Source organism: Citrus clementina, unplaced genomic scaffold (genome assembly GCF_000493195.1).
Source record: "Citrus clementina cultivar Clemenules unplaced genomic scaffold, Citrus_clementina_v1.0 scaffold_3, whole genome shotgun sequence".
Classification (NCBI taxonomy): Eukaryota; Viridiplantae; Streptophyta; class Magnoliopsida; order Sapindales; family Rutaceae; genus Citrus; species Citrus x clementina.
In genome coordinates, this window is record NW_006262339.1 from 17758127 (window position 1) to 17764672 (window position 6546).

Consider the following 6546-nt stretch of genomic DNA (forward strand, 5'->3'; position numbering starts at 1 on the left):
AAAAATATCACTCGTATACCCTTAAATTCTTTTATTATCACTTGTATACCCTTAAATTATCACTTGTATCATATGAAAAGATCAAATTACCCCTCTGGTGTTATCCTATTTAAACGGCAAGTAACGATTTGGTGGACGGTAGATACATTTTGTCAACTTAGGGTGGACAATTGATACACCCTCAAAGTGTTGTATTATTTTTAATAACAAAGTATCTATATGGTATACGAATGATAATTTCCCAAATATATATTAAGCATCCCAAACATCTAAAATCAAGAAGTTTCTCAAACAGAATTGCTAAAATACATAATGATTGCAACAAATGTAGTCCACTTTTCAACGGCCAGAGAAATTGACAAGAAGTTAGAAAAGCTCAAATCCATAAAAATGAAATAGAAAGACATTTCCACACAAATGTTCCATTATGACAGCATGAACCACACACCAAACCAGAGGATACACTTTTAATAAGCACCTCAAAATGAATCAGTTGTTTATGCATTTGAAACCACCACAATCATTGATGGATCCAGAAATTTAGTTTAGAGGATGCTTATGTAAATTAGTAAATACAATTAAAAAATTCTTGAGAGATGACGACGATGGTGAAATGTTTTTAGTAGTGGCATCAAATTCTATTAAGGATTAGGGACTTTGCGTGATTTTGTATAAAAAGTTAAAGTTTTTCATCCAAATTAAACTAGAATTAAAGAATAAGACTCATCCGAATTAAGAATAAGTTTTCTTTCTCGGTGACGAAAGGAAATGAGAAAAAGAGAGATATTAAAAGTTTAAGGAAATAAAAACGTTAAACATAAATAGATACAAATAATGACCGACATAGAGAAATTAAATATAAGAATGATTTCTAATATAAATAAAAAGTTAGTTTTGTGTAAATATACCATGACATAATCACCCACTTTATACGACTTGAACCTTTCATGCTTGTTAGTCATGGCCTTATATTTTGCGGTAGATCCTTGCAGCTTCTTTTGACCTCTCCATATACGTTGATCACATTATCGATTAGATGATCAACAATGATGCTCATTCCAGGTGGTTTTGGTAAATGAACCAAATTTAAAGTGTGCAATGGAGAATGAATGTAAACAACTTCAAATGGAGATTTACCAGTAGAATGATTAGGCATATTGTTGTTGGTAAATTTAGCTTGCGATAAAACATTCTCCCATTGTCTTGGGTTTTCTTTAATCAAACATCACAAGATATTACCCAGTGTGCGATTAATAACTTCAGTCTGTCCATTTGTTTAGGAATGTCAAGTGTTACTAAATTATAAAGTTATATCAAGTATTTTCAATAAAGTACGCAAACAATGACTAAGAAATTTGTTATTGTAATAAGAAACTCTCGTCTTTGGCAACCCATGTACACTGATAACTTCTTGAAAAAAAAAAATAGTTGAGCAATACAGGTAGCGTCTGAAGTTTTCTTGTATGGACTAAAATAAGCCATTTTAGAAAAACGATCTACTACAACAAAGATTGAATTCGAAGCTTTCTGTGTTCGTGGTAATCCCAAAATGAAATCCATAGACAAGTCTTCTCAAGGTGCATTAAAAATAGGAAGTGGCATTTATAACTTGGTATTTTGAATTTTTCCTTTTGCAGTCTAACACCTATAACAACGTTTGACAAATTTCTAGACATCAAGTTTGAGATATTGCTAGAACTATTGAGTTTCTACTGAGGAAATGGTTTTGTCTCGTCCCATATGACCTCCTAATCCTCCAGCATGTAGCTCTTGAATGATGTCTTCTCTTAGTGATCTTTGTGGAATGCATAGACAATCTTCAAAAAATTAAAATCCATCATGTATTTGATGTTTAATTGCAACTCCACTAGTGTACTTCAGCCACTATTCATTGAAATTCTCATCATCTACATATATTAACTAGTTTAGTTTTGTTACCAGAAAGTCGTGAGGGAATCGATTAGAGGTGGCAAAAATACCCGCCCGGTCCGGACCCGGACCCGGACCGTACCCGGGCGTTGTGGGCCGGGTAATACCCGGCCCGGGTATGAAGCCGGGTCGGTCTTGGGCATCACATGATAAACCTGGAACCCGGATTTTATTAAAAAAAATTATAAAATATATATTATTTTAAATATTTTATATTTATTTGACTTATTTATTATACATATATAATGTTTTAAACACTTAAAGTTTATATTGTCATGTCAAATTTTATTGAAATAAATTTAAAACTTATAAAATTACCAAAAAATAAAAAATATACACACATAAAATATTAAAAATTATAAAATTCGGGTACCCGGATTAAAACCCGGCCCGGACCGGGACCCGGACCGGTTGCATCCGGGCAGGGTCCGGTCATGGCAATACCCGGACCCGGCCCGGGGTTTTGCCATCTCTAGAATCGATGGACATTATATGTTGCCCCTTGATATTTACAATGCGTATTCGACATCTTCTTATACTTAGCCACACGATCTGTAATGTCTTTTCTCAAACTCTCAATGGTCATCTTGAAAGAAGAGCATCCCCATGGATATTCATTAAACTCATTAAAATTATCCACAAGGAGTACATTAGTTTCATTTATATAATTTTTATTCTCCTTTCCAAGTAATATCGACTTTACAAAGTATGACATGGCAAGTCTATTATGTCATCATTTGAATTAGCATTCACAAACTTTTCACGAATTTATTTTGTTATGATTGCACAATTTCCATCTAAGAACTCATCAACTATTCTCTCACCATCGTTACTATTTTCAGTATTGGGCTCATATAATGGATTGCAATTCAATCATGTTACCAAGGCAAACTCCTCCATTAAGAGTCAAATATTTTTCTGTCCAATCCTAAACAACATTGTCTTCTCACATAATTTTACTTCTCTCAATAGTATGTTGTAGAGTAACTAAGAAGAAAACTTCAACTCTTTGGCATTAAAAAAATGACCGAAATAAGAACGTCTGAATATATTGGCCTGCTCCTCACATAGTTGTTTTTAATGTCTTCAACTGCATCTAGTGATGATCGGTTAGAAATCTTTGCTTTAAAATAATCAGATTCCTTGATTTTCGATTCCATCTACATAAACACAAAAATGTTTGAATTATAATATAAATACACCTAAAAAGTTGCATAATAATATATTCTAAACCAATTAGAAAAATTACACAACACACCAGTTCAATATAGTTTTCATTACTCGACTATAGCCAAGTATATACAAAGCAAATGATTCAACTTATGTACAATGATTTCAAGAAAAAATTTGTATAATCTCTTCTTGGCTGCACAATACAAAGAAAGAAAATGCAATTTTTAATCTATAATTAAATAGAAATGTGAAATCAAACATGTAATAAAGTTCTATATTATTTGGACAAAGTTGAAGTTTCGTGTCCTTTGTCTTAGTAAGAATTACATATTACAAATTATAGGTTCTTTTTTTTTTTTCTTTCAGTTTGGAGCAACTAGAGGTGGCCAACGGGCCGTGCCGGCCCAAGCCCATCAAAGGTAGCCCACGCGTGCTTGTGCTCGTACCATGTCGTGCCCACTATGCGTTTCGTGTCGTGTCATGCCTAATTTCTTTTACTTAGGCCCGACTCGGCACACGTGTTGTGCCCATTTGTGCCATGCCCACACGTGTCGTGCCATGCCTAGGAAAAAAACCCGACTAAACTTTTTTATTATTATTTTTTTAAAAGCGCATGCCAAGTTGTTATCTTATTTTTTTCAAGCCTTTGTACTTTTTTGGATTCATGTGTCTTTATTAAAATTTAATATAATCAATATTCAAAACTCAAGTCCATATTAAATAATAATAAATTAATAATAATAAGTGAATGTAATATTAGTTGCTAAGTTTGATTATATGGTATTAGAATTCTTTTTTAGTACTTAACAACAACAAAAATAATAATTTTTTAAGGGTTAACTTAATTGTTAACTTGGAATTACATAGAGTCATATATCATAGTTTATAATAATATTAATACATATTTATAAAATCATGATATTTATAATTTTATTTATTAAAATTATGATATCAATTATTTATTTAATAAATTATAAACATAAATCAATTATAATTTTTTTGAAACTAAGAATTAAAAATAAATAAAAAACTTGAACTAATAAAATATATTAAAAGATTCAATTTCAAGTTATTTATAAAATCATAAAATTTTAAGTTTACTTTCATTAAAAAATGAAACGTGCTTCTTGCGTGCTTTTTCGCGTGTCGTGCTTTGACCTATCTTTAATCCTGCTGTGCTTTTAAGACTCACGTGCCTAAAATTCTAAACCCGGCCTAGCCCACGTGCGTGTCGTGCCTTGCCGCGTGCTCTACCGTAACATGCTCGTACCGTGCCGTGTTGTACGGACACTGCCATGCCTCGTGCCATTCAACCCACTGGCCACCTCTAGGAGCAACCATATCAATAAAGGAGATCAAGAAACTGATCTTAAAAAACAAAACCAAATCTGAACAGCCCATAGAAATATAATTCCAAAACCAAACTTGAAAACAACTTCATTCCATGAATCAAACAACAACCAATTCATGCTAGCTCCATTTGATTAGTAAAAGAACAAAATCAGTAATCTTTTAAAGCTTCCAATAAAAAACAAGATAAGCTGGAAGTAAAGTTATTTCTTAAGGGTACTAAAAACCAAAGGCAGAAATCTAACAACAATTTTATATTCACAACAAAGAAACAAAAGGCAATCACACTCTCTAATGAACACAAAAACAGAAGCAAAATAAACATAACCTTATATATCATAAGTGAGAAAATAAGAAAACCGAAGTTGTATAATTATGTATCCATTTACAGCATCATTGACACAAAACCTAATTGTTTTCTCTCCATTAAAGTAATGGGTTGTGATTTTATGAATGATTTTTAATAGTAGAGTAAAAACGGTTGATGGAGTGGCTGAAACAAGAACCAAAAGGGTAAATGAAGAAAACCCAAATCAGCACATGATGTGATTTATTGAGATTGCTCAATATTCATATAATACAATTGATGTTAAGTTTCTAAAACTCAACTAAAGGGCATATGTAGAGATGCAGAAAGAGACAACAACTAAATAGATGGATGAACAAGAAGCAAAGCTTGCACATGTAGAGTAATTAATTATATAAAAGAAGAGGAAAGAGAATTGTTCTCATTGAAACTCTCTAAAAGCTTCTGTGATAGCTGTAGACTCAATCCTACCTTTTCAAATTATACATACAAATTAAATAGATGATTAATTAAACTAATAATGGCATATAAAAAGAACAACTTAAATCAAATTGAAAGACATATGATCCAATCAAGAAGCCTATTAAATTGAGAATCAGCTTCACAAAACACAACATTCACCAACACAATTGCTCATTTATCTTATGGGTTTAATCAAAAAGTCACTAAATTACAAAGTGAATAGAGATCAACAATCAAATAAGAATCCAAAATAATTATTTAATAAATGATTTTAGAATATTCAGTTTGCAGTTGCAAGATTTATATGATCAAAACACATATCAAATTCTAACCAAATAACCATCAAATAAAGCTACTTAACATGAGAAATCAAAGTAATTTGGCAACAATTCTTATTTCAACAGAGAATTTACATAATTTTCTAGACTATATTATACAGATGTACTGAACTATAAATGTATTAGAGATGCACGATAGAATTTTAGGAATGGCAACCAAAAAAAAAAAAATTGGCAAAGCACCAAAACAATTAATAATGACACAAGTTACAACTGACTTCCTAATGAAAACACCTACCAAATAAACAACAGAGCACACTATTAAGTGAGTTTTGAAATGGGAAAAAAAGAAATACACCTCGTTTTTTTTTTTAATCAGAAAGTAAACCTTTCATTGCTCACAACACATTAAATACATTTTGCACTTCAATTGGTAATGAATCAGGCCAAATAGCACATGATTTCTCTTCTAAGCCAAATTTGGCTAGGGAGTGGGCATTAGCATTACAATTTCTAGGTACATACTGAAAAATATTCTTATGAAACTTCTTCCTTTGCTTTTGGATCTCTGCAATTACCCAAAAAAATTATGTTCTGCTGTTGTTAACCGAATTTACCACCTCCATACAATCTAACTCTATTGTACATGAGGTAATGGCTGCTTTTTTTGCCACCTGGATGCCCACTAAACAGCTTCTGCCTCAGCAAAACTTACACTTTCGTTAAAAAGAGACTGATAAAAACCAACTGCAACCACCTTGCCAAAAGAGTTTCTTACTACAGCTCCCAAACATGCTCTATGATTCTTGCTGCTTATGGTTGCGTCAACATTAATCTTAAACATGTTCTGAGGAGGGGGTCTAGTATTGCATTTTCTCTCTTCTAGAATTGTTAATATGCGATGCATCAGGGTTCCTTACTCTTTAGTAAGCAGCATAATTGATTCAGCCTTTGGCGCTGCCTCATCTGGAGTAATCTTTTTTCCCTAAAATATGGATTTGTTTTTAGAGAACCACACCACCCAGCAGTAGGCTATCCACAGTTCAA